This window comes from Aphelocoma coerulescens, chromosome 1 (genome assembly GCF_041296385.1).
Source record: "Aphelocoma coerulescens isolate FSJ_1873_10779 chromosome 1, UR_Acoe_1.0, whole genome shotgun sequence".
Classification (NCBI taxonomy): domain Eukaryota; kingdom Metazoa; phylum Chordata; class Aves; order Passeriformes; family Corvidae; genus Aphelocoma; species Aphelocoma coerulescens.
The window spans coordinates 107482661-107497912 of NC_091013.1; the positions used below are offsets into that span (position 1 = coordinate 107482661).

At 37.7% G+C, this 15252-nt stretch overlaps 1 long non-coding RNA gene across 1 annotated transcript; it reads right to left on the reverse strand.

Moving 5' to 3' along the window:
* Positions 1-6458: 6458 nt before the first annotated feature.
* Positions 6459-13837, reverse strand: LOC138119786 (uncharacterized). Its single transcript, XR_011155622.1, has 3 exons — positions 13646-13837; positions 10366-10453; positions 6459-7346 (listed from the first exon to the last, which is right to left on the reverse strand). It is a non-coding gene; the product is annotated as an uncharacterized lncRNA (long non-coding RNA).
* Positions 13838-15252: the final 1415 nt, after the last annotated feature.

The following is a 15252-nucleotide window of genomic DNA, read 5'->3' on the forward strand; positions in this document are numbered from 1 at the left end:
TCCTTTCTCCTTTGTGACAGTCTGCGTAGAGATGGATGCGGTTGCTTTGCTTTTGCTTCCTTTCTCCTTTGTGACAGTCTGCGTAGAGATGGGTGCGGTTGCTTTGCTTTTGGTTCCTTTCTGTGTGGCAGTCTGTGTAGACATGGTATTTGCTGCTTTGCTCCTTTTTACCTCCTCCTCAAGCAGACGTTGCACCACACTAAGTAGCGTTCTGTTTCTAAGCATGGTGTACACAATGCAGGCCATGGAGAAAAAAGAGAATAGAACTGACAAGAAGATTATACCATCCTTAACATCCAGAGGGAACTCAATATTTTCAAAAACTGCTGTGCCTGGCCTGAAAGGCTGGAAGAAACCACTCTCTACTCCTCCCACCAGGGGCTGGGTGCGATTGTTGAAGAGATCCCAGACAGAGGAGCCCAGACTAGGAAAGCCAAACAAAACTGAGTGTATATTCCGAATGGTATTCATTGCCTCGCAGGTTATTATGCTATAGACATAATAAACCAATAAAGCAATTCTCATACCAGTCCCTGGTTTTAACAGGAGTAACACAACAGGCAGATAGTTCCCCATGTGAGGAAAAATATAGAGAGCAAGATACAGAACCCATGCAGACAAGCTGAGCACCATGGTGAATAGGTTTCTGTTAATACAAGATTGTAATTCTGACTTTCTCTCAGAGCAGGCCCCACGTTGGGCGCCAAATTATGTGCTAGTTTGAAAACAAACCAGTGAGAGGCACCAAGTCAGAATAACAATTTAATGGAAATTAAAGAAAAGGAAAAGAAAGTAAAAGAAAATACTGACAGAGTCAAGATACAACCTGAGTCCCTGTTAGGCAGGGTAGTGGTAGCAGTCTGGTGGAACGGTGGCTGCAATCCTCTGAAGTGGTGATCCTGTAGTAGAAGGGGTCCGCTCTTCCTCAGAAAATCCAGCGGTGGCTGTGTAGCTCCTGTCCTCTGGAAATCCAGTGGAGTCCCTTTGATGCTCAGAGTCCCAGTTATATCCATGATGGGATGCTTGGTTCCTCCCTCTGGGTGGAGCATCTCACAATGGGGTAATGAGTCATGAGGCCAGGTGTTGATTAGGCTCGTTAACAGAAGATAGTCCGGAGGGAGTTATCTCTGAGTCATGCAGCAGGACAATGATGGGCCATTAACAGAAAGATAGTCTGGGGGGAGGAGGCAAGGAAGACACTGCCCCACCTGATTTCAACAGCTCATGAGGATGGTAATAGAATACACCTCAACCCAGGACAGAGGTATTTCTCTGCTTTTCTGGTCTCATAGCCTGGCTGGAACAGGACTGGTTATTTAAATTTCCAAGTTCCTCAGTGTTTTACATATTTACAGATGTAGACCAGGGTCCAATGCCCACTTTTGTAAGGTTTAACCTTAGAAATCACTGAAAATGTCTCATATGATAGGAAAAGTTTAGGACCATTTGTTTTAAATAAAAGTTTGCTTCGAGTGAATTAATTCTGACAAAGAGAGAGCTGGAAAGTCTAATTCTGTGGGAAATAAAAGATACATCATTTTGATATTTCTTACCAGTATCCTTGAACAAGGAATTGGTGGCACTGCAGGAGATCACACTCCAAGATTGCCTCTTGTGTAGGGGTGACATGATTACTGACACACAGCTTAATCCAATTTTCATTGAGATCCTGAAGAGCCCAACAGAAGGAAGCATGATGGTCCTGATTTTAATCAGGGTTGTAACTGGGAAGCGGCACTTTCACAAGAGAAATGGACATGGACACCCATGGTCAGGAACAGGATGCTCTTCTGGGTTTCTCAGGAAGGACAGACACATTCAGTGACTATAGTCACACAATTGGTGAGCTGTGTCCATGGTGTTTCATGGAAAGCAAGGAGAGCTGGTGCTGCTGATGCTCTCACAGAGGACTCTGAAAGTGTTCAAATTGCAGCAAACGCTCTGACACTCTTTGGGAGACTGCAATAAACAAAGACAGCTAGAGGCTAGTAAATATTGCTGACACTCACTGTTGTTCAACAATCCTGCTGTCACTTCTCTGGCTGCCAGCCCTGTCTTTCTACTGTGGACTTGAAGGCCCAAAGCCAGTTGCCAACTGACTACAAAAAGTCAGATATAGCAAAGCTCAAGAGAACAATGGAAACTCCCTTCTCCATAAGTAAGGGGTCATGGAAATGGTGCTCAGAAAGAAGAACATTCTTGTATCTGATGTTCAGCACCAGCTCCTGTGGGATGCCATATTTCTAATGCAATGTCTTCATCAAGCTCTGAGTTGCAAATCAGGAAAATGGAGTGGGCATCACGTTGCCTGAGAAATGTCCCTGCGTGGACATGAGCAGAAACTCCAGAAAACCCAGAAACCTGAGGCCCTCACTGGAGTTACTGAGAAGCTAAGGCTCTCATCAGAGTTTTTGTTACAGAAATCAAATACCCCTTCAGATTAATTTCATGAAAATACAAAAAAATCCTTTCGGGCATAACGCTCAATTTTTTCCCCATTTTAGATACGAAAACATATGGACAATTTTAAATCATAAAGGCAAATACAAATTTTGCAACCATAACTGACTGAAGAGTTTTTTCAGCTTCCAGTTCCTATTTATCACTTGCATTGCAAATGACATTGCACACTCTCAGTTCAGTACTTGACCTAGTCTAGCCAAATTTGAATATGTTTTCCCCTTAATCTTTTGCAATGCATGAATACAGGTTGACATGAATTTTAATTCCTAATTTTGGAACTTGCTCATGCTGCTGAGAAATATGAAAATAAATGCCAGCTTCTTGCAGAAACAATTTATCAGCAGCAATAAATAAAGTAATGCTTCAAGCTTTATTTGAAGTTGTTGTTAGAATGCATATGATATAAATTCACTTTCTGTTTTCCAGATTTATAGAGGCATAAATCCTATATCAAATACAAAGCTTTCTTCAGGGCTCAAAGTCCAGCACCTATTTGTGTTAATACAAAAGTCTGTCTTGACTTAATTAATATCTAGTTAGGAAAAACATTAACTGCTGAGGTCATGTTCATAATTGTATATTCCTGATGCTACTGTACATGTAGAAGCCTATCTCAGCATCAGAGTAACGTGCAGCTGTAAAATCTTGTGTGTCAATTGTGCATACCCCTCCACCCCACTTAAACCAATCCAAGAAATTTCTTTAGTTCAGAGCTTTTTGTGAAGCAATTTAAAAATGTAGCCCTATACAATTTCAGTTCTGTTTATTTGACAGAGAGGCTTCAAATTCAGTTTCGTTATGAAACCTATTCATAACAGAGAAAAATATTGATACAGAAAGAATATGGAATTTACTTTTTTTCAATTATCAGTGTAAAAAAAAAAAAGTCTTTCTTAAACTTTTTTCATTTGCTTTAAAAATATCAGTTATTTTTAGGTTGTTCCTCCATAGTCCATGAACTGGTTTTCCCTGAAGTTATAAAGATATTTTTCATTTCCTAAAGCCTACCAACCGAGAAAATGTTCCTACAAAAAATTCTTATGAGGCTAAGGATGAACAAGTGTTCAAGCATAGGTTGAATAAGCCCAGACCATGAATTTAAATGAAAGCATTTTTTGATGCTTCTGAAATAACCCCCTGAGATCTGCTGGACAGTTGTGAGACCCTTTTTTTCCAACCAAAATAGAATATTTGAGTCCAGAGAAATGAAAGCTGAGGTCCCTTAAATTTAGTATTATGTGCCTATTTGCCTTTGTAGCAGGGAAGTGTGTATAACTCATACCCTCCAATGATTAAGTGAGACAAAAGATACTTTATTTCCTTTTAAAATCTCTCCAGAATCAAGTTTAATTTGGATTAATTACACTTTAAATGAACAAAAGACCATTAGATGAATCCTGTCAATTTTAATAGATCATTGGCCACTTATCCAGATGTTTACCAGAATATAGAGATTTTTAAACAGTACAAGATTACTCTTTTTCTTTTCCAGTGTTCTTTTCTTCAAAGTTAGAACAAATTTTTCTGTAAAAATTTAATTTAGACTTATATTAATTACGTAGATGTAATCAAAATGCAAGTTTTTATATGTAGACATTGCAAAGGTTTAGGCTTTAAATCCTGACTTTGAATTGTCATTGAATACTTAATAGCAGCACATGGAACAAACTGTTCTTGCCAAACTGCTAAGTGTTAATTACTGAGGCCTCCAAAATTCTTAACATTTCCAACAAAAATTCCTGATTGGATATAACAAAGGAATAAGGAATATAAATTTGAGAACTATTGTGTGTAAGTGATGCCAGGTATGAATACCAATGAATGACATCTACTGGAGCATTGAGAAAGATTTTGATAAATATCCTAAAAAAAAAAAAAAAATTGTGAACAGCATGCAATCTGTCATTTGTAAAGTACAGTACAGTTTCTTATCATTCAGTGCTGTAGTTGCAACTATTGCAATAGACTAAATGAGCCAGCCCTCTTAGTTGCCTACCAAGTAAGCAAGACTTTTTGAGGTCAGCAGTGTGATGAACACAGGCATTAACTTTGACATGAAGGATTTTTGGTGTCACATCTATTTCATGTTTTTAATGAAGCTTAGAGGAAAAGAGTTTTCATACATTTCTGGATTCTGCCTTCTAGAATGGTACAGCCACAGAACAAGGGGAATAAAGGGGCATAAATAATAGGCTTAAAGGGGCATGAAGAACTCAGAATATGCCCTGAAAACTGCGAAAACCATGAAAAGTTAAATGGCCTTCCTGAGGTTATCTGGTCGAATCACGAGTCATATTTTAAAAATCTCAAAGTACAGAGGTCTCATAATCTCTCTGGATAGTACAATACAGACACCCATGATGACGAAGTTTTTACTTGTATTTAATTGAAATTTCTAGTAAAATCCTGAATTAATTTTCTATCACCCCATTAGACAGCATGAATACAGCAATTAGGTCATCCTTTGTCTTGAGAATGCAAAAACTCAACTATTTTAGCCTCTTCACAGATGCCATGTGCTTCAGCCCTCTAACAATCTTAGTGGCCCAGTATGTCCACTTCTTTCTTATGATGAGAAGCCCAAAACTGGACACAGTACTGTGTTGGCACTCCGATCCTATTGTTATATGACCTTAATCCATCCCAGCTGCAATACTTCACCTGTGCTTTGTTTAGCTTTACAGGGTTTTCTTCAGCCCATTTCTCTATCTGGCACTGCTTACAGACTGATTAAGTGGGCATTATGCCTCCTATATTAATATCTGAGGGACACTGCTTGTCACAAACTACCAGCTGGATGTTGTGCCAGTGACTCGACCCTTTAAACCTGATGGTCGAGTCACTTTTCCACACACCTTACTGTCCACTTATCCAGTGACTCCAATTTGGCTTTAAGAATGCTGTGGGAGACCTTGCTGATGGTCTTGATAAAAGCAAGATGTATGTGTTGGGTTTGTGTGGCCAGGTTTTGGTAGCAGGGGGGTTACTGGTGTGGTTTCTCTGAGAAGCCGCCAGAAGCTTCCTCCATGTCCAGCAGAGCCAATGCCAGATGTTTCCAGGATGGACCCACTGCTGAGCCAGTCAGGAATGATAGTATCACATCTGTGATAACATATTTAAGAAAAAAATTATTGGACAGATGTAACTGTGGCCAGAGAAGAGAGGAGTGAAAATATGTGAGATGAGCAGCCCTTCAGACAACGCAGGGCAGGAGGCACAGGAGCTGCTCGAGGTGCTGAAGCTGAGATTCCCCTGCAGCCCGCGGTGAGACCATGGTGAAGCAGCTGTGCCCTGCAGCACACGGAGCTCCATGGAGGAGCAGAAATCCACCTGCAGGCTGCAGAAAAGTTGCACACCTGGTCCAGCAGCAGAAGTGAGTGTTAGAGCAGGTTTGGTGGGTGCCTATCATCCAGCCAGGGTCAACCCACTGCAACATGTAACATCCTACTCTGTGTCCTCGCCCACAAAACCAGTCATCTCACTAAAACAGGAAACTGGATTGCCCAGACACAATTTACTTTTGATAAATCTACCTGGCAATGCTCAGACACGTTCTTGTCCTTCCTGTGTCCGGAGATACACTGAAAAAAATGTGGCCAGCTATGAGATGTTAAGTGATAGCAGTTATGAGCAAAGATACACATCTCTTTTATACTGTTGGTGACATGAAATTTAAAAATATTAATCTTCACCTATTTTTGTGGTAGAGAGGGTCAAATGATTTATCCAATATTTAACATTCAGTATGCAGAATTGATGATGGGTTCTGAGGCTCAGAAAGTCAAATAATCCAATTAGCCACTCCATTCTAAATGTACAATTAAATACTACTGAATTAATCATTCCTGATCAGAATTGCTCAGAATTCTCATCTCCTTTTGACAATACAAAATTGACAAATTGTGATAAAGTCAGCCTTTTTAATATCTTTCTAGAAAGTGCTGTATCATTTTTTTTTCATATCTTAAAGCAGGATAAATTGTTTTAGTGGGTTGGTTTGTGTTTTTTTAGAAACTATGTCTTACCAGTCTTCGATGATTTATCTCTTCAATATATAATTTTAATGGAAAAATGCCACTATTTATAAGTATCTGTAGATGTCCACTTATTTAATTCTATGATAGGACATATAGGTACGGGCAATGGAGCATGGACAGCCTTTGAATAAGATCCAAGAGGCACAGATGGATTGCAACAGCACAAGCTTATTCATAAAAATAGGAAAGGAAAGGAGAGAAAACCATATGATAATATTTTGGCTACAAAGATTTTGCAAGCATCATGGAAACAACACTGCATCTTATACATATCATTAAGCCTTGGTTATTACATTAATCAGACAATTTTTCAAGCAATTAAAATGTATTTTGAGTGTATTACTCAACTTTATTGTACCAAATAAAGCTGCCTAAAACATGTAAACAATCATATTCTTTATTATTAGCAAACCAGATTCCATCTAGAATAGTTTTCTTGTGTGGTGTGTTGTACACAACTACACTGTTTTACCTGGAATCCTTAAAAATTATGAACTCAATACAGCCTGATGCAATCACCACATAAAATGCTTTGAAGGAAAAGAGAAAACAATGCAGGATGCAGCGGATTGTTTTGCAGGTGCTGCTTATCCTCCTGAGCTTCATTATCTTTATTTGAGGATTTAAAAATCAACAGCCTAAAGCAACTTGAAAAAATATTTAAATGATCTCTCTACATATATCCAGGAAACCGTCGCCGTCTGCTACATATCGCGGAGCAGACTGAGATCTCTGTCTCCAGCACACTGAACATCTCTGTTCTGAGGGCAACCCAGGCCTTCTTCAGCCCTTCCTCCCATCTTTGCTGAGTCTTCAGGCTTGATATAGTGACATTCTCAAATTTACCTAACATTTTTCAAGAGAATATATCTGTTATTTTTAATTGATGGAATCACAGTTCCCTTATTTGCATTAGGTAAGTGCTAAGCATGGGAGTTAAAATGTTAGAATTATAATGTTACACATTTTGTAAGCTGTTTTGTCCATTCTTATACACACTTATATGGTAGGAAAGTTGGTCTTCAGGAAAAGTGTTTTGTTCATGACTTCATGAGAGCCAGGCTTTCTGCCCCAGGGCTTTTGTCTTAATGGATTTATTTTGCATTATTATGTCCTGAATTATTTATAACGCCTCCTAATAATTGTCAAAATAATTGCTTTCGAAGTAGCTATGAGACATAGTGACTATACTATTAAATCTGAGATACTGATGCAAATGGATATTCTAAATGTAACCTCTAGTGTACGTTTACCTCAGTAGAGAGTTGACACCAGGACTTTGCCCTTGTGCCAGTCTGTTCCTGAATATGGCATTGTAAGGTTTTTCAGAATGCTCTGGGGAAGTGTCAGAGCAGCTGTAAATGCCAAATCTTTGTGAGAAAAATGAGAAAAAAAATGTTGGAAATGTGTAGTGTCCTTACATCAAGAGTAACTAATAACTGTTAAAACAGCTGAATTTTTTGAGTGTGAGACCAAGAAATAAACAGAAGAAATAATGGTTAAATTATGAGGACACATTTTGGCAGAATTAATCTTTTTTTTTAAATCCTCTTTATTTTCTTTCTTATTTAAATTTTTTTAATCACATTGATGAGAAGATTTAGTGTTGCCAACTGAAAAAGACTGTTAGGAGTTTAGGGTTTGTTTTGACAAGAAATGGAGACACTTTAAGAATTTGCTATCTATTGAAGACAACTAAACCTGTTAATCTCTCCTGTGCCCTGCTTTATCACCTCATCTATCACTTGCATTCTCATCTTCTACCCACAAGTTTTTTTTCCATTCTTGCAACTAAATCTTCCCTTTCCAAAGGAAAACTTTCTTCATGATCTATGGTTTCTGTTGTGGTTTAACCCCAGACAACAACTAAGCCCCACACAGCCACTCACTCACTTTTCCCCCCAGCAGATGGGGGAAAGCGAATTGGAAGGGTAAAATTGACAAAACTTTCTGGGGAAATAACAATAGTTTAATAATTTAAATAAATAAATAAATAAATCTACATATTATCACAGAATATTTGGGGTTAGAAGGAACCTCTGGAGACCACCTAGTCCAATCCCCCTACTGAAGCAGGTGGATCTAGAGCAGGTTGCACAGGACCAGTCAGGTTTGGAATATCTCCATGGAAGGCTCTGGGCAGACTGTTCTAGTGTTCTCTCAGCCTCTAAGCAAAGAAGTTTTCCTTCTATTTGGATGGAATTTCCTGTGGTTAAGTTTGTGCCTGTTGCCCCTTGTCCAGTCACTGGGCACCACCAAAAAAAGCGTGGGCCTGTCCTCTTGACACATGCTCTTAAGATATTTGTAGGCATTGATAAAATCCACTCTCAGAAATTAACCATATCCCAGCTAAAACCATGGCAAAGGGTCAGTTAATATGCCACTGGCTAAGAAAAGCTTGTTTCAGAAAAAGAGCTTCTATTGAACAGGTAGAAAATAATCATTGTGTACTTTATTACCAAGGGATTTTGTTTTCTAAGAATAAGAAGATCAGAGTGGGGTAGGAAAGGGAGGAGGAGTGCAAAAAACAGGGTCAAGGAGATGAAGGAGTGAGTGATTTATCTCAGTTCACTAAAAGGAGAGTAATTTCTGAACTATCCTAAACCATCAAAGAAGTAGGATGTTAAAGGTATCTATCAATACTGTCAGGTCAAAGATAGGTAGGACAAGGAAGAAAAGGTCATTCCATTGTTAGAAGTGTGGTTTCTCCCACACTGTTATCTCCAAACAAAGATATTTCCATTGTGCTAATTTACATTTGGCTTACTGCAATACAGTGGATGTTAGGAAAGCAGCTGCATTTTTGGATATCACTACTGACATTGTTACTTGCCCACTTCAAAAAACAAAACAAAACAAAACCCTCTGCAAACTCTTCTTTGACTGTGCCTTAAACCAAGTAAGGGTCGAAGAAAGAGTCATTCCTCCCCTCATGAGACAGAAAATGAGAAATTATCTTCAAAGATGGCTCAGAATCCTGTGCTATAGTCCTTAACTGCAGCATGAAGTAAAATTCACTGAGCACTTTAAGTGATAAAAGAGAATATCCTAAAGCAATTCAGCACATGGATAAATTCCCCAGGTTATATATTGTTTCTTTTTGAAACTGTTGGAGAAAAATCAAGGCAAAATGATTAATATATTTTTAGGTTTTTCTCTCTTGCTCCAGAATGTTAGAATATTTAGTTTATCTAAAGTAAAACTAAGCTTCTAAAAGAAACTAATAGTAGCATTAAGAAGAAATCAGAATTAATTTTTAAGCTATATGAATTAAAATAAACTTATTTTTAAAGACTACATACTGTTGAGGGTAGGGCTGAAAATCAACTGGAATACAACTATACTTCTCTGTTAAGGGTAATAAAAAAAGAAAGACAAAAGACTGGCTCAGATTACAGTAAGTTTTCTATGAAAAAAAAAAAGAAAAAATAAAAGAAGAGATCTAACATTTTGCTCTGGCTGTCTGAGCTTTTATAGGCACCTTATTTCCAAGATGAAAAGCGCTATTTTTGTATTCAGGATCTATTCCTGAGTTGAGGTGAAACTCAGTACCTTCAAAAAGAAAATAAAACAAAATACAACAACACACAAAAACTTATCAAACATTCAGTTTTGTGGTTAAATACATCTGTATACACACGGAATGCTTTTTTAGCACTTCTTTGTTACCTGAGATAGCCTTGCTGAAGGAGCTCCTGGTTTTTTCAGAGCTTTATCCAAAATATAACAGAACCATAAGAAAAATCTAATGTTTTAACTTCTCGAGGGAGCAATCACCAGACTGCTCCACAGGGAATAAAACATAAAAGGAGAGAAATTAAGCATGTAGGATAAAAGAATCCTCCTTAATGTATCACATACTCACATGTAATATTCTTCAAGTTAAGTGAATACTCTAATGCATGCCATTAGTGAGATTTTCTGGGCAATAATGGAGACAGGCACAATTTGGCCTAAAAGGAAAAATAGCAAAATTTGAACCAGTTGGGAAAAAACCACAGACACTTGGACTTCTCAGAGAAAATTCACATTTTACTCTGTTATTTCAAAAAAAAATAGTTTAGGGACAATGCTCAGAACAGTGGGAATTGAATAGAGCATCCAAGAAAAAAAAATCAAAAATCTTATGGAAAGAAATCCAGTACATGTCCAAAATAGTTTCTCTGCAGAGAAAAATCACAGTTGCTATGAAGAACTGTAAGTAATTCTTTCTAATGAACTGGGTCCCAAGGCAAGAAGCAAAGAACACCCAGTTAAACAATCAGGCAGTAATTCTAAACTACCAGCCAGAAGAACATTTTTCCCCAGGTACCACATAGGTAAACACTGAACCTATTATCATAAGATGTGAAAATTAGAAGCATAAATATGTTCAAAAAAGAAAAAGACAGATTTATTGAGGACTGTAAAAAAGTTGCCCTGAGCCTTTTTGACCATCTTTGCTCTTTTTAATTCTCTTTCTGTGAAAACTAGAAAATACGAATTTCTACTATTTTTGATATTTCTGAGATGTTTGCTGATAGAATCTTGACCCTGAATCTTGTCAGAAACTGGAATAATTTGCAAAGAAAAAAGTAATTAAAACCCCACACTATATATTGATTTATTTTCCTGAGCCTCTGCAGTGCATACCCAGAAATAATGGGGTAGCTTGATTCTTATATTTATGAGGTACAGCTTTCCATATGATATGTTTTAACCAGTTATCTAAGGTATTTCAGCCTTTTGATTGAGGAATGTAACTCTTTGTTACCATTACTTCTGATAAAAAGTAGTTGCTTGAATGAGGCCTGCAAGAGTAGGTCAGAATCTTGCTTGGGTTAAGTAAATCATAATTTTCCTGCTTTCCACAGAAATATGCCAACATAAACTGGAGATATATAACTTCTTTGAGAAGCAAGATTCATGATAGATTTGGACATCCTAAATTAATGATTCCAGAGAAGAAAGCTGCCACTTTTTCTAATGTTCCCCACCACTGGGGACTAGATATCATAGTCCAGAATGGGGCTCCCTGGGTTTAAGCCCCACAGTGCCACATTTTTTGTGAAAAGTTTTTGAAGTGATTTGGACTTCCTTGTCTCAGAAGAAGCAATCACCATTTTGGCAAATTTCTCCAGTGACACAACTTCTGATGCATGGCTTCCTGGAGCTAAATGAATTAGCACCATCTGCAGAACTGCCCTACATTGCTGCTGCTTCCCTGGAATGCGCCGGGTGCACCCTGCCAGGCTTCTCTCTGTAGTAAAATTCAAAGCAGTTCTGAAAACCATTCAACTGCTCACTTTATTTTATTATATTTTAATTAATACTTTTGAAAACTCCCGTGAGAAAAGAATCTGAAAACTTTCAGCATTAAGTTTTAAGCTGAAATTAAGGCAATGAATCAGATTGTGGGAAGTTGGAAGCTAATATTCTTAAAGTGTTTGCCACACAGCACTACAGAATTGGAAGCTCTGCACATTTATTTTGAATGTTGACATACAGTACATGGTTTTCCCCCCAGAATTATGGTTTGTTTCTGTTTAGGATAAGAATCATCTTCCATTTTCTAATACAAGCAGAAAAGTACCCTACCCTATAATTTCACCGTAATAACATTTACCAAAATTACTAATGTGTTTTAAAAAAAGATTAAAAGAAGCTCCTATGTTTAAGGTTAAAAAAGTCTTTTCTTGTCTATAAAAAAAGTATTTGATTAATCACAAGAACATAAATTGCTCTTTTTCCCATGCAGCACACAAAACTATCATATGAATAAGGTGTCAGTGTGAGTAGATATTTTAAAAATTTCATTACTTGCTAGTAGTTTCCAATGGATACATTATTTAAAATCCCCCATTATCATGCATGCCATTTTAGCATTTGAGTGATTTGAATCCCCATAAATTTGAATCACCTTAGGCACATGTAACCAAACCTGTGATTAGTTCCACAGTTTTTAATGGACAGAACAATTTGGGAAATGTTTCCCTATTCTCATGCCAGGTATTCCAGAATACAAGAGCATGGCAGAGGGGAAAGCAGCAGAATAACAAGGTCCAATAGTGCTGATATCAAAGTCAGTAAGAACACTCATGTTTTAGTGAAGAGACTTAAAACATATTAGTTAGTTAGAAAAAAGAGCAAAGGCACTAAGAACTTCACTCTTGTGGAAGTCTAGTAAAAGAAAAATGTGAAAAGAACACACACTTTTTTGATAGATGTTGTTTTATGAGTTTTCCTCTGTATTTAAGTTCTGACAGGTAAGTATTTTGTTTTGAAAAGGATCTCCCAACTCACCACAATTTTAATGTCTCAGATACTTCAAATGGGAAATCTATAAAGGCAGCCAAAGAGCTTTGGATGTGAAGATGTGATGCAGTTTTCTAAAGAGTGCTATTGCCACTTGCAGACACAGAAGAAAAAGAGAAATGCCTTGTGGAATATCATTCAGAGACCCAGAGGCAGACACAGGAGCTGACCTTAGCAAAGCAATTAATGTGGGCAGAGGACCTATGGCTGCTAAAAATCTCAACCTGAAGCTTAAAATTTTCTCTAGTCCTTTTTGTACTTTTTTTGTTTTAAAGGCCTATCTTGTCTTGTCTCTTTTTCAAATGTAGACTGAGAGATTATTATACTTTTTATTTCCTTTTTTCATACCCCTATAATGATTTTTCACTGTTTACTATTGTTCATTCTTACTCAATTTAATGTTTAAAGAGGAACATAATTAAGTTATTTCAAGATTAAATACCTAAAAATTATAATAACACCACCAAATGAAAAATAAATTATTCATTTAAATTTTTAGAGCACTCAATTATTTAGAAAGATATAAATTAATGGCAGACACACTAAAATTTTATAATTTTTTAGATACATACATATTCTAAGATATTGTGAATATCAGAGGCAGTAATTGAGTAAACATCAAATAATTAGGATATCCTATTTACCCAGCCTTTTAAGGGTCATTTGTTTTCTTTTTGCTTTGTTTTGACTAGTAACGACTGGTGAAAAGGTAAAATAAAGCATTTGACAAATCTTGTTGCTTATGCACACTTACAATTCAGACTCCACAAAACTGGGAAAATACTAATCAAATAGAAAATGAACCTCATGCACATGATTTAATTAAATACTGGGTTAGGCTTCTTACTTACATGGCTGATTTGAGAAAGAGTAGATAGAATATTCATCCCAGAAAGTTGTAGAGGCTTCAGAAATGTGCACTTCATTTGGCAAGAAACTGGAGAGACAGTACCCAATATCTTTCCTCTGGGAGGGACCAAATGAGGGCAGGAGAGGACACCCTAGAAAACCAAAACACTGAAGCTAAGTTGATGCTTGTGTTCCAAATCCTTCCAAGTCAACTCTCTGCTGGCAGCCGCTGACTTGCCAATCCTTATCAGTCACATGGAGGTCAGTGACCACTGGGGGCATATCCTGGCCTCCCTGCCAATCACCCTTGCAAAACTTAGACAAGATCAGAGGATGCCTTTCAAAAATAATGTAGACACAGCACAAACAGAAATTGGGAAACACTTTTTATGGAAAGATGGCATTTAAAAGAGCAATTGCATGAAATGTCATATTTGATAGACAGGGCTTCACTTTTTCACCTGCCAGAACTTTGTCAACAAAATAATTTCTGGAAGTCTCTTCAGAGAGCCAAGAGTTGTGCCAAAAATATCTGGATCCTTAAATAAATATCTAATCTAAATAAACTGTAAATTATTTTTCAGTTGATGGTGTTAGTATATTTTTTATGATTTTATATATTTTCAGTTTCCAACGACCATACAACTATATCACTGGGGAAAATGTCAGAATTTCTGATTTCTTTATATGGAAAGATGAATTTCATATTATGTCTATTTGTCCTAACTTATCATGAAATAATTGAAAAAAACCAAATAAAATTATTTGCTCACTGTGAAGGGAAAAAAAAAAAAAAAGAGCTGAGAGAAAAGTAAGAGGAGAGATGCTCCAGGTGCCAGAGCAGAGTTCTCTCCCCACAACCCTTGGAGAGACAAAGGAGGAGCAGGTATTGCACTGTGACCCATGGAGAGGTCAGTGATGCAACCTGTGGAGGGTACAGCACTGGTGTAGGTGGATGTGTCCTGAGGCAACTGCATCCCATGGCAAGGACTTATGCTAGAGCAGGGAAATAGTCTGAAGAGGAAGGACAGGCAGAGAAAACCTCTTATAACCTGAGCACAACCTCCTCATTCCCCATCCCCCCGCACCACTCAAGGGAAGGAGGTAGAAGAGTTGGGAATGAGGGCCTGAAGTTGATCTTGGGAAGAGGAGGGAGTAATTGAAAGCTGGTCTAGGTTTTGTCTTTTTTTCTCACCATCTAAATCTAATTTAACTGGCAATAAATTAAAATAATTTTCCCTAAGCTGAGTCTGTTTTACCCACAATGAGAACTGGTCAGTGATCTCTTTGTCTTTACCCACAAGCTTTTACATCTTAATCTCTTCTCCTGCTCTGCTGAGCACAGGGAATAAGAAAGCAGCTGGGTGGGCAGCCCGTCGTCTTCCCCTCCTGAGGAAGCTGTAACTGCAGTGAGGTCTCCCCTCAGTCTCCCCTGCTCCAGGCTGAGCAAACCAAGTGCTCTCAGCTGCTCCTCATATGGCTTCCCCTCCAGATCCTTCACCATCCTCACTGCCCAAAACACAGTTCACAGGCAGAACACAGTTCCTACTTTCTGTCATTTCTTTCCTCTGTTTCTTGTATTGGTACTGCCTCCAGTTACTTTCTTTTT